This window comes from Pleurodeles waltl, chromosome 8 (assembly GCF_031143425.1).
Source record: "Pleurodeles waltl isolate 20211129_DDA chromosome 8, aPleWal1.hap1.20221129, whole genome shotgun sequence".
Taxonomy (NCBI): Eukaryota; Metazoa; Chordata; class Amphibia; order Caudata; family Salamandridae; genus Pleurodeles; species Pleurodeles waltl.
Genome location: NC_090447.1, coordinates 479,715,580 through 479,727,776, shown reverse-complemented (window position 1 = coordinate 479,727,776; position 12,197 = coordinate 479,715,580).

Genomic DNA, 12,197 nt, shown 5'->3' with positions numbered 1-12,197 from the left:
GGCAGCGGCCCAAGGATCCTCCGAGGCAGAGACAACGGATGCCCAGGGGACTAGTGGGTGGGAGGGCGAGGGGACTTCCACGGGGGAAGCTACTACCACAGGAGGTAGTGACTCTGAGACCTCCTCCGATGGGTGTCTCCCGGCGGTTGTGGACCCTCGTGCACACACCACTACCGTGAGATCTTCCGCCACCCCCATACCATCACTGCCCTCCCTTCTGCTCCCCGCCGAGTTGCCGTGCCCGCCCACCCAGAAGATGGGCGTTTCCTTTGCCCCAGGCACCTCCTCCCCTCCCCAGACAGCCCTGCTGCCCTCACAGAGGAGGCTATTGACCTCCTGAGAACCATCTCTGTAGGGCCGACAACCATCATCAATGCTATCCAGGGGCTAGCATCAGAGGTGCAGCAGACCAATGCCTATCTGGATGGCATTCACGGTGCTGTGTCTGCCCTACAGAGATCTTTTCAGGCTCTGGACTCCTCTCGGATGGCAGCCAGTTTCCCTGGCCATTCTGTCCCCCCTTCAACCACCTCTACCCCTTCCAGCACCCCACTCCCTTCACCCGTCCAAAGCACACTATCAGACCCGCTGACAGGCACATCAACACACAAGAAGCACACTTCAAAACAAATGCACCACACCTCCCACCACAAGCATTCACACAGCCAACAGACACCTGCACACACAACAACGTCCACTTCCCCCAGTGTGCCCACCTCTTCCGCCTCCCTGTCTGTCCCTCTACATCCACACCCTCATGCACTGCACCTTCACTCACTGTTACTGCTCCTCTTTCTGCAATCACCACAATAGCAGACAGCCATACATGCACCCCAAACACCACACCTGCACTCACCACCTCTACTGTAGTGGACACATGCAGCACACTCACCAGACTTGCAGACACCCACCCAACATACATCCACACTAGTTGTCTGTCTTCTCCCACAGTGTTCACCACCCACCCCCCAAGATACACAAACACACCAAGACACCCACCCATCAGACATCCACCACACGACAGCATACTGAGCAGTCACCTGCACCCACTACACGCACACCTACACCCCATACATCCACTCCCTCTGCCTCCAGTCCACCGCCCTCATCCACGCCCACCCCAATTGCTCCCAAGAAACTTTTCCTCTCCCGTGCTGACCTCTTCCAACCCACTGGCCCACCCTGTCTTGTCCCCAAACATGCCCACCTCCTTGCCCTTTGTGCTCATTCCACATCACAGCCCTTCACATTCCCGTGCCCCTTCCCCAGAGAAGAAGAAGGCCCAGTCAGAGCCTAGGCCATCCAGCTCCACCCGAGCCAAACAGTCCCTACCCCCTTCAAAGGAGAAGCCCACTCCCCTCCACCCTCCACAAGAAAGTCAAAGGCCCACCCCCATTGAAAATCACCACCCCCACCCCCCCCTCCCCCCTTCCGTGAGGTGCCTGAATCCCATATGGTGCCCCGTTCTGTGGAGTACCCAGCACTTGTGGGAGTCAGGTGGGGCCCATTGTGGCCCATGACAATTGGGATTTTACGGACTGGCCATTGGCCCTGTTTGCACTGTTTGGCTCAGTGAGCTTCTTATTAAAGTTTCTGTGTGGCCTCTGTTTGGGCTGTACGCAGTTACACCCTGATGTTTGTTTTGATTTTTAATGGGTGTGGGGCTTTTGTATATACTATGGTCAAGTTGCATTAGCCTTCAGTCGGGTACGTACCTCTTGGTGTGGGGTATATGACTTGTGCTGCTGGGAAGGGTTGGGGGCCGTTGCCTGATGGGTAGAGTGGGTGGGTATGTAACTGTGCCCTTTCCTCCCTTGTGTCGTAGGTTGTGGTACTTACCGTTCTCGTCTTCGTCGGCGGTCTCGGTTGTGTAGGTATATGGCAAGGAGCAGGACTGGCATGATCTGCAGCTCTCTATTCATGGCTGCAGCTGCACATTCTGTGGGACTCCGGTAAGTGGTTCGTTATATTTGGTTAATTGCGCCTGGCTTTGTGTGGCGGTGGTTCCCACCCCGGAACTGGCGTCAGAATGGTGGTTCATTACTTGATGGGTGGGTTAGGCCTTTCCAACGGCCTGTGGGCGGACTCTTCCGTCATCGGCGGGACTCCTCTCCTGGCGGTGGGTGGTTTGCGATATGTGTGTGTTTCGTTTGGATCATTATTTGGCGGTCCAGACAGCTCCTCTGTTGGCGGTTTCTACCGCCAGCTTAGCGGAATAGACCGCCATGTTCGTAATGAGGCCTATATTTGCATTTCCTGTAGACACACTCACTATAAAATTCAAACAAGAAATGTAGATGTAATTTTCAAAACTGAAGGGGAAAACAGAGAAAAGTGGCAAAATGTGCTGCTTATTTATTTGTAGAGGAGTGTTTCGACTTGTCCATTCAGCAAGTTATACGTAAGTACTGCTATGTTAAGTACAGACTAAGAATAAATCAATTTGGCAAGAGCTAGTGAATGTTTCTAAAGTAAAATAAGCAACATTATTTCTTGTACAAAATAATGTTTATTTTAAGAATGTTAATGTGGAATCTGATGTACCAAATAGTGTTAATGAAAGTTTGCCAGGTAGTAGGCAAATAGAAAAAGTAGATCCATTCTGAGTAGAAAAAATGTATAAGCACGAAAACATCTATCTTTTAAATTCATTGAAAATACTATTGACCTTTTCCAAATGAAGCAAACTAAAGGAGCTCCTATCATCATCATCATTAACATTTATAAAGCGCGCTACTCACCTGTGTGGGTCTCAAGGCGCTAGGGGAAAAAGGGGGGTTATCGCTGCTCGAACAGCCAGGTCTTTAGGAGTCTCCGGAAAGCGGAGTGGTCCTGAGTGGTCCTGAGGCTGGTGGGGAGGGAGTTCCAGGTCTTGGCCGCCAGGAAGGAGAAATGGAGCGGCAGATGCGAGGGACAGCAGCGAGTGCGAGGCCAGAGGAGCGGAGGAGGCGGGTGGGGACGTAGAAGCTGAGGCGTCTGTTGAGGTATTCCGGTCCCTTGTCGTGGAGGGCTTTGTGTGCGTGGGTGAGAAGTCGGAAGGTGATCCTTTTGCTGACTGGGAGCCAATGCAGGTGTCTCAGGTGTGCGGAGATGTGGCTGCTGCGGGGTCTGTTGAGGATGAGGCGGGCCGAGGCGTTTTGAATGCGTTGCAGGCGATTTTGGAGTTTGGCTGTGGTCCCGGCGTAGAGGGTGTTGCCGTAGTCCAGGCGGCTCGTGACAAGGGCGTGGGTCACGGTTTTTCTGGTGTCAGCGGGGATCCAGCGGAAGATCTTGTGGAGCATGCGGAGGGTGAGGAAGCAGGCGGAGGACACGGCGTTGACTTGCTTGGTCATGGTGAGAAGAGGGTCCAAAATGAAGCCGAGGTTGCGGGCGTGGTCTGTGGGGGTCGGTGCGGTGCCGAGGGCCGTGGGCCACCAGGAGTCGTCCCAGGCGGACGGGGTGTTGCCGAGGATGAGGACTTCCGTTTTTTCAGAGTTCAGCTTTAGGCGGCTGAGCCTCATCCAATCTGCGACGTCCTTCATACCCTCTTGTAGGTTGGTCTTGGCGCTGGCGGGGTCCTTGGTGAGGGAGAGTATAAGTTGGGTGTCGTCGGCGTAGGAGGTGATGATGATGTCGTGCTTGCGTACGATGTTGGCGAGGGGGCTCATGTAGACATTGAAGAGTGTCGGGCTGAGTGACGAGCCTTGGGGTACGCCGCAGATGATCTCGGTGGGTTCTGAGCGAAAAGGAGGGAGGTAAACTCTTTGGGAACGGTTTGAGAGGAAGGAGGCGATCCAGTCCAGGGCCTGGCCTTGGATTCCGGTGGAGCGGAGGTGGGTGATTAGGGTGCGGTGACAGACGGTGTCAAAGGCAGCCGAGAGGTCGAGCAGAATGAGGGCGACTGTTTCACCGTTGTCCATCAAGGTTCTGATGTCGTCAGTGACTGAGATGAGGGCGGTTTCAGTGCTGTGGTTGGTTCGGAATCCGGTTTGTGAGGGGTCGAGCAGGTTGTTGTCTTCCAGGAAGGTGGTCAGCTGTTTGTTGACGGTCTTCTCTATTACTTTGGCTGGGAAAGGCAGAAGAGAGATGGGGCGGAAGTTTTATGAGTGTGTGGGAAAAAAGTGTAGCGGCTCGGTGTTACCCACAAGTGTTTCCCACTGGCATAGCAGGTCGGTATGATGACCGGACAATAAAAAATACCAGCAGCTGAATACCGATCAGAATGATTATGTTCTGAGTACCCAAGATTCAGACAATGTACTCCATACATATTTCAACTTCTCTTTGAAAGTGACTTGTCTGGACTTTGATATGTAGTGACTCACATCCCAAAAACAGGAGTTAATCTTCAACATATATCTGCAAGAGATTTTGTTCACTAAGTTCATGAAAAAGATGAGAACTTAGAATATATCTTGATTAATTTAATGGTGTGTCAATGGGGTACCAACAAATATTGGTTTCAGCGTCATGTAGAATTGAAGTATATGCTGAGAAACTTGGGGCCACCAACCTGGTTTTTTACATTGAGTTGCGCAGAGTATGCGTGGGTTGACCTGATTCAATTTTTGAGAAAAGCAAATTCTGATATAAAATATATCAAGGTAAAGCAGCTGGAGAACTGTGCTCAATAGATCCTACAAATGTTTGTAGATCTTTCAACCACAAGTTCCAAGCTATGCTTGCATTTATCTGCAACAGGAACAATCCTCCTCTTGGGGAAGTAAGTGATTTATTTTGGTGGAAAGAATACCAGGCAAGAGGTGCTCCACACGTTCACATGCTACTGTGGCTAAAGATGCACCAAAATGTGGATAAGAACATGATGAGTCTGTTTTGTCTTTAATAGAACAGTATTTGACAAGTAGCATACTAAAACACACTGTTAGAAACGGTTTCAGACAGCAAGTATTACGTTTCCATACACATAGATGTGGAAAATATTGTTGCTGTATATACAGGTCCAAAGGAAAATTTTACACAAGATGTCAATTTGGATTTCCACGTCCTGTTTTTTTTCAAAAGGAAGAGTAAACAGCTTTTTTTCTTCAGTAAGACATACTCTGACAAGGAAATCTCCAAAGAATATATACAACTTAAGAAGAACAGAAGAATCCAAATACATCAATGACTACAATCCAGTGATTTTAAAAATGTGGAATGCTAACATGGACATTCAATTTGCTGCAGATAACTCCATTGCTGTTGCTTGATAAGTGATATTGTTCATTCCAAAATCTGAAAAAACTGAGATGAAGGAGATGTGAGAGTAGATTTTTGCAGAGAAGACACTTAACAAAAAAACTGCATCCCTTCAGCTTTAAAATGCTTTCCCATAGGTAAACAGGGTCCTATGAGGCCTGTGAAGGACTCAGTTCAGCAATGTTGCTCTGAAAATCAAAAGGAATTGTCTGGGGACATCTAGTACAAGCAACAGAGTTCAGAAATCTTTCCCAGAAATTCAGTAGTTAGCAGAGATTGATCCAGAAAGTACAGACCTTGTAAAATCAAATATGTTGAATGCATACTATCCAAGAAGAAGTGCACATCTAGAAGACAAATTGTGAGTGGGTTGATTTCAGAAGCCCCCTAACTGTTTGCCCCCATTTTTCTCCTTTTGAAAGTTTTTTCCCGACTCTGATGGTGCCCTGGACGCTGCTAACCAGTCCCAGGGCCTGTGCTCTGAGTAAAATGATTATGCAAATTAGGCTAATTATAATTGGCTGTGTCAACCTATCCATAAATCTCTAGTATATGGTAGGACATGTAGGCTTAGGGACCCCAGCATAGGTAGTGCACCAATAGGTTGCCAATGTAATTTTAAAGGCAGGCCTGCCTCGCTGGCTTCTTTTAAACTAAAGTTACATGCAAATTCAACTATAGAATTAAAAGTACTTCCAAAGTCTTAAACTACCTTATTTTTACATATGTCACCCTTAAGGTGTGCCCTAAGTGCACCCAGAATTGGGTGCAGTGTAACTAGAAGCAAAGACCTTATAAAGGATGTTTTAGAAGCCCTGGTCAGGAAATATAGTCACATTTGATGTTCCTTCATTGTAATAAATAGGCTCCATAGGCTACAATGGGGAGTCTGTATTTTAATTAATAATTCTCAAAAAGAGCTAGATATATCTGGTTTGGTATCAAACGTATTGTTATAATAATAAATCCAACAACTTGCCACTGTTGAATTTAATATAACTAGTTCAGGGAAAGAGTTTTAGAACTCTACCTGAACGTTGCCAACTTCAGCTCTGTAGTGTCCTTCTCTGACTGGCCAGCTTCTGACAGCCTGGCCAGGCTGCCTTGATTAGGTGTTAAGTGGTCTGGGCTGAAGACAAAATAAGTGCCTGTGGGAGGAGATCTGCCTCTGCAGATGGTGAAAGAGGATGGGGGAGAGCGGCCAAACTGGTCTTCAAAGGAGGGAAGGACTTCTAGAGCAGCTGAGGACCTCCCCTATTTGCTGCATACCCAAGCAGTCAGGTGCCCCCTGATGAGATTATGATAGGGCTGTAGAGGGGTGTGTTAAGGGAACTTAGCCACATCAGTAGATGGACTCAGAAAGACCTAACCTCCAAAATTCTGATACTGCCATTTTAGATTTTTAAAGAATGTTGCTCCTTGGGATTGATTTTTGCCACACTTCCTAAGGAAGTGGTCATCAAAGATGGTGGTGTCCTGCCTGTGATTGGACAGTTGCCTCCCCTGCTTTCCACCCCAGGGCAAGGATAAATATAGCAGAGCTGCACCCACTCCCCATATCCCAATAAGGAACAATGACAGAAGAAGAAGGACTGCCCTGCTAGACTCCTGGCCTGCACTTGGACACTGCCCTCTGAAGGAAAGCACCAACTGCACACTTGGGTTTTACCACAAAAAAGGACTTTGCCTGCATTCAACTGGTTCAAGAAGGGAGTCCCTGCTTGGTGCAGGTAATAAAAATAGCTAACCAGGGTCCCACACATCAAATCTTGAAGGAACTGACGAGCTGACCACTGTCCAGTGATCATTTTGGAGTTTGAGCCTGGTGCATTCTGGGAGTTGGAGTCCTAACCCTCAAGGAGCAACTCAGAGTTTTGGAAACTTGTGGTGAACCGTGGACTCCTATATAACCTTCAAAGACCTTTCAAAAGAAGATACAGAAGTTTGGAGAAGACTGGGTAACCTTTGCTGAAAAGCACCATAAAGGGACCGACCCGCCATGGTGAATCAAGCCAGCTTACCTCAACCATGACCCGTCCTGACTTTCAGGTTCGTCCCGCTGAAAAGCTCCAGAGCCCCAGACTTCCAGGATTTCACTGGGGGTTCCTGGAAAGATAATCCAATGAGCTTGCATGAAAATCGGCTTGCTGTGGAGAGGCGACTGCCGTCGGAAGGAAAAAGCTCCAAAAAAGTTACAAAGTCCAAACGTAAAAAGTTGATTGGAACTTCCCATGCTGCGTATCCGAGGCGGTCTCCAGGGACGTCAGAGATCAAGATTCAGCTTCGGCCCAGACAAAGATTTCTGACCTGAAAAATCGACTCAGTCTGAAGATAAACTTTTGACTGAGGCCTCCCACATGCTGTAGACGAGCAGGACTCCATTGTGATCGACCTCAAATTTTTACTTTGCCCTGGTTGAGTACGATTGAATGACCAGATTGCCGCTTTTAGTTTCAATGCGCCAGAAAACATTAATTATTTAAAAACTCATTTCCCCGGGTCCTCTTATCCGATTTTAATTGTTTTTGTGTTATTTTAGAGGTAAAAATATATTCTATTTTTATAAATTATTGAATTTGTATTGTGTTTTGTGTTTTACCTATTTACTGTTTTGTGATTTTTAAATGCTTTACACACCTGTCTTCTAACTTAAACCTTGTCGCTCGTTGGCAAGCTACGATGGATTGAGTAGGGATTAATTTATTGAGACCTGACTGGACCTAGTGTGGTTTAGTGGCCTATTGCTAAGTGTCGGTACTTGCCTGCCCTTACAAATAATCAATTTTCCAACACAAATGCATTTATGAAATTCTTCAGACCTACAGATATAGAAGTAATCTCAGTGAAAATATAGAAGAAGGAAAATATGCAGATCGTGGATGTGATGGATGTTATTCAAATTTGAAAAACATAATTTGATTAACCATCAAATACTTAGCTGTCAAACTCCTTAGAAAAGATAATTTTTCTATTTAGCACTTCAACTGTTCAAACCATGGTGTACTGAATTGGAATTAATTGCTATAGGGAATCTGTTAATGCTATAAAAGAAGCTATTTAGTGTCCTATGTTCAGAAACTACTTAAAAATGTTAATTTATGAGATACAGCAAGAAGCAATGATTGCTGCTCAGGTAGCAAAAGATAGTTCTCAAAGCAGCCAGAGTTCAGCACCTTCAAGTCAGCATCCTATTGGAAAACCTATTATTGAAAATGAAGCTGCAATTGCTATGAATGAAGTTGAAACTGCCATGGAACAAGCTAGACTGGAATCAGTAGATCTAAACAATGAGGAGAAATAAATTTACATTGAAGTGAAAGAAAAATCAGAACATGGATTACAACAGGAGAAAAGGGAATTCAACTGCTTATTATTCAACCAATGCTATTATTATTATATATTAGTGGTCAGACTGGTACTGTATAAAAGCTTTTTAATCAAAGTTATCTCTACTTACCGACAAAAAACGCAGATTCAAACGTATTGTGTGTAGTGACAGCACCTACTAAATTAGCTGCATACAATATCAAGGGAATAACATTACATAGATTACTTATGTTACCGGCAGAACATGACAATAAGGAGGAATACCAAAAGTTATCTGGTGAAGCTTGTCATGAGGTAGCAAGAGTTTGGAAGAAGATGAAGCTTTTGATCATTGATGAGTTCAGCATGGTTTATAATCTGGTGCTTGCCTTTGTTCACCTGCAAATACAAGAGATTTTTAAAACTGAGTATGACTTCTTGTTTGGAGGAAAGCATTTGATTGTTTTTGGAGGTCAACAACAACTTACTCCTGTAGAAGGACAGCCGCTTTTAAAAATTGTTTCACATGATGAGGCTCAAACCTCACTAGGAAGTATTGGCAATGCGAAAATTTGGCAATATTTTCAATACAAGGAACTTGTGAAAAATATGGTTTAAGCTTCTAACATGGATTATGGGAACATTCTAAAAGACACCAGAGTGTGAGTTCTGACACCAGAGGGAAAAGTAATGTTGGAAAGTTGACTTATTAAGAAACTGCTTCCTTCTGACAGCAGCAGAGCCAATGTATAACTTCTGAAATGAGGGAAAGCATATATTTTCATTGATGCCTACACTTCAAGAGTGTGCTGCCGTTAATGAAAAACTACCAAAACTATAGAATGAAACATTTTGAAGATTACTACTGTTGACAAAATGGAACACCAAGGAGTTACTATATTACTCAGTGAAAATTACAAGATAAGTGGAAGTCTTTGGAGAAATCTGTTTCTAGGACTGCTGGACTAGAAAAGTCTTTATGTTTCTGCAAGAACTATTGAATAATTTTAGGATGTAATTTGAATGTTGAATAAGGATTCTTTAATAGTGCAATGGGTAAAATTGTTGATTTTATAAATTTTTCTGACCATGGTGAGATTGATTTCTTAGCTGTAAAGTTTGATCAGGTTGATGGTGTGAAGCAAATTGGAAGATGGGTTGTACGCTATTTGCTTGTGAAAGATTTGAATATAGTGACCATCACCCCTTGTTACTGACCATGAGATTAGCTAAACCCTTTAACATAGGTGGACGATTAGTAATTAATATAGGAATAAGAAGGGAAAATGGAATTGTACTTAAATGGACTGGGGTAAATGAAATAGATGTGATGATTAAAGTCGTGACACAACACTGTCAAGAAATTTTCACATGTACAGAATATAATCAAAATCCATACAAGATCCTAGGATCCTTTAACCAGCTTAGAAACGCCATCGCAGGAAGCCTAGTGAGAACATCGGGGAACAGAAAAAGTGAAAAAGTGGGGTGGTTTGATCACAATTGTTCATTGGCAAGCCAGGAATTAAAACAAGCTCTGCAGGCCTGACCGAGAAATAGGGAAGAAGTAATTATTAAGTGCTCTAACTAGAAACATGCATTAAAAACCAGGAAGGCACAACTGAGAGCTAGGGCATTGGCTAATCTTGAGCAAGCAACGACATTAAGAGATAGTACTCTATTCTGGAAAAAAAATAACCATCCATTCCGAAAAAAATAGTGATGCACCCGAAATAACAGTACACGTTCCTTCATTGGAATGGCTTTCTCATTTTGGCTCAATTTTCAACCCAGATAATCTGACTATCCACCCATCAAATATATGGATAATTGAGATCAATCCACCCTTCTTGAAACCGGTTAGTCTAGGGGAAGTGAAATCTGCTATGGGAAGATGCCTGAAAGCGAAGGCACCGGGCCCTGACGGGTGCCAGTAGATGCCTATCTGACACACGTCGATTTATGGTGCCCTATTTTGACCCAAGTTTTTTTGAGTGTGACAAAGGGATACATTTTAACATCATGGAGTGAAAGTATAATTGTTCCCATTTTTAAAAAGGGAGATAGAGGCGATCCCAAATGCTATCGGCCAATTTCACTTTTAGATACCTCTGTTAAATTGCTGGGAAGAGTACTCTTAGAAAGATTAGAATCATGGGCAACTAACAATCATATACTCACAGAGGCTCAATTGGGATTTAGGCCTAGGGTTGGCACTCTGGAACAATGCATAAACCTTAACTTAATAATAAGTAAATATACAATAGCAAGGAAGGGTCATGTGTTCCTTTGTTTTGCAGATCTTAGCAGCGCTTTCGATTTGGTGAATCATGCTAAGTTGTGGAAAGTTTTAATAGATATGGGTGCGCCTTCAGATGTAATAAGCTTCTTGGCGCAACTATACAATCCTTTAACAGCGCGGGTGAGATATGGAAGAAATGGCGAGTGTACCCCAGGTTTTAGAATAGGGAGAGGAATACGTCAAGGTTGTGTTCTGGCGCCTCTTCTATTTTACCTCTATATAAATGGAGTCGATGCCCACTTAAAAAATATAGAAATTTATAGCCCAAAAATAGGAGAACGTTCTATCGCAATTCTTTTATACGTAGATGATGCAGTATTGCTGTCACGAACTGCAAATGGGTTGCAGCGGTTAATCGAGAGCTTTGTGGAATTTATGGAGGAAAGAGATATGATGTTGAATATGAGCAAAACAGTGGTAATGACTTGTGGACAGGGAAAGGCCAGGAAGAAAACTTATTTTATTAAGGGCCATTAATGTGAAGAGGTGAATGGATTTACATATCTGGGTATACAGTTTTCTAATATGGGACATTGGAAACAACATCTAGAAATTATCAAGATGAAGTATATTAGGACAACTGAGGCTGTTTTTAGATTTTCAAAACAAATTGGTAACAAACCCCTGAGGGAAATGCTGCAAATTTACAAAAGCAAATCAATCAGCAGCATTACATATGGTTCTGCCCTTTGGGGTCTGATGCCCGAGATCCACTCATTACAAGTGCTAGAGAACAAATTTCTTAACAGATTACTTGGCGTCCCAAATACCACCTCCACATTCATGGTACATAAGGAACTGGGCTGTCCTTACGTGGAAGATCTAATATATACCAATGCATTGTCGGCTTGGCATGACATTTGGTCTAAAGAAGGGACGCATTTTACCCAAAAGATTATCAAAGATTGTCTTACATTAGAATATTGGGATAGAATCCCATGGTTCATGCACTTAAAAGATTTGTTGAAAGGTATACATTTAGCTCCAAATTTGGACAACCCAGGTACTGTCCTCCAATTTAGTAAGAAAGAATTGAAAAACCAACTAATGGCATGGAGGGATAGTGATAGAGAAAATAGAGAATGCATGAAATCAACAGTAGCACTTTATATGACTGAAAATAATGAGGTAATACCAAATTACTTACTGATAGTTGCAAACATCCAGCATAGATTTTATTTGACCCGATTGCATTTTAGAATGTTGCACTTTCTGGAAGCCTTCCCAAAGGTGAGGACCTGGAGTAAAAGTCTACCGAAGTGCCCCTGCGTGGGACGATTTGCACAATCTACAATGCACTTTATAATATCTTGTAAACTCTATCATGACATTAGGAAACAATTTTTAAAACCTTTATTTGTTATTAACAAATTATTTTATTGTAGAGAAGCTTTTTACTATTTATCTA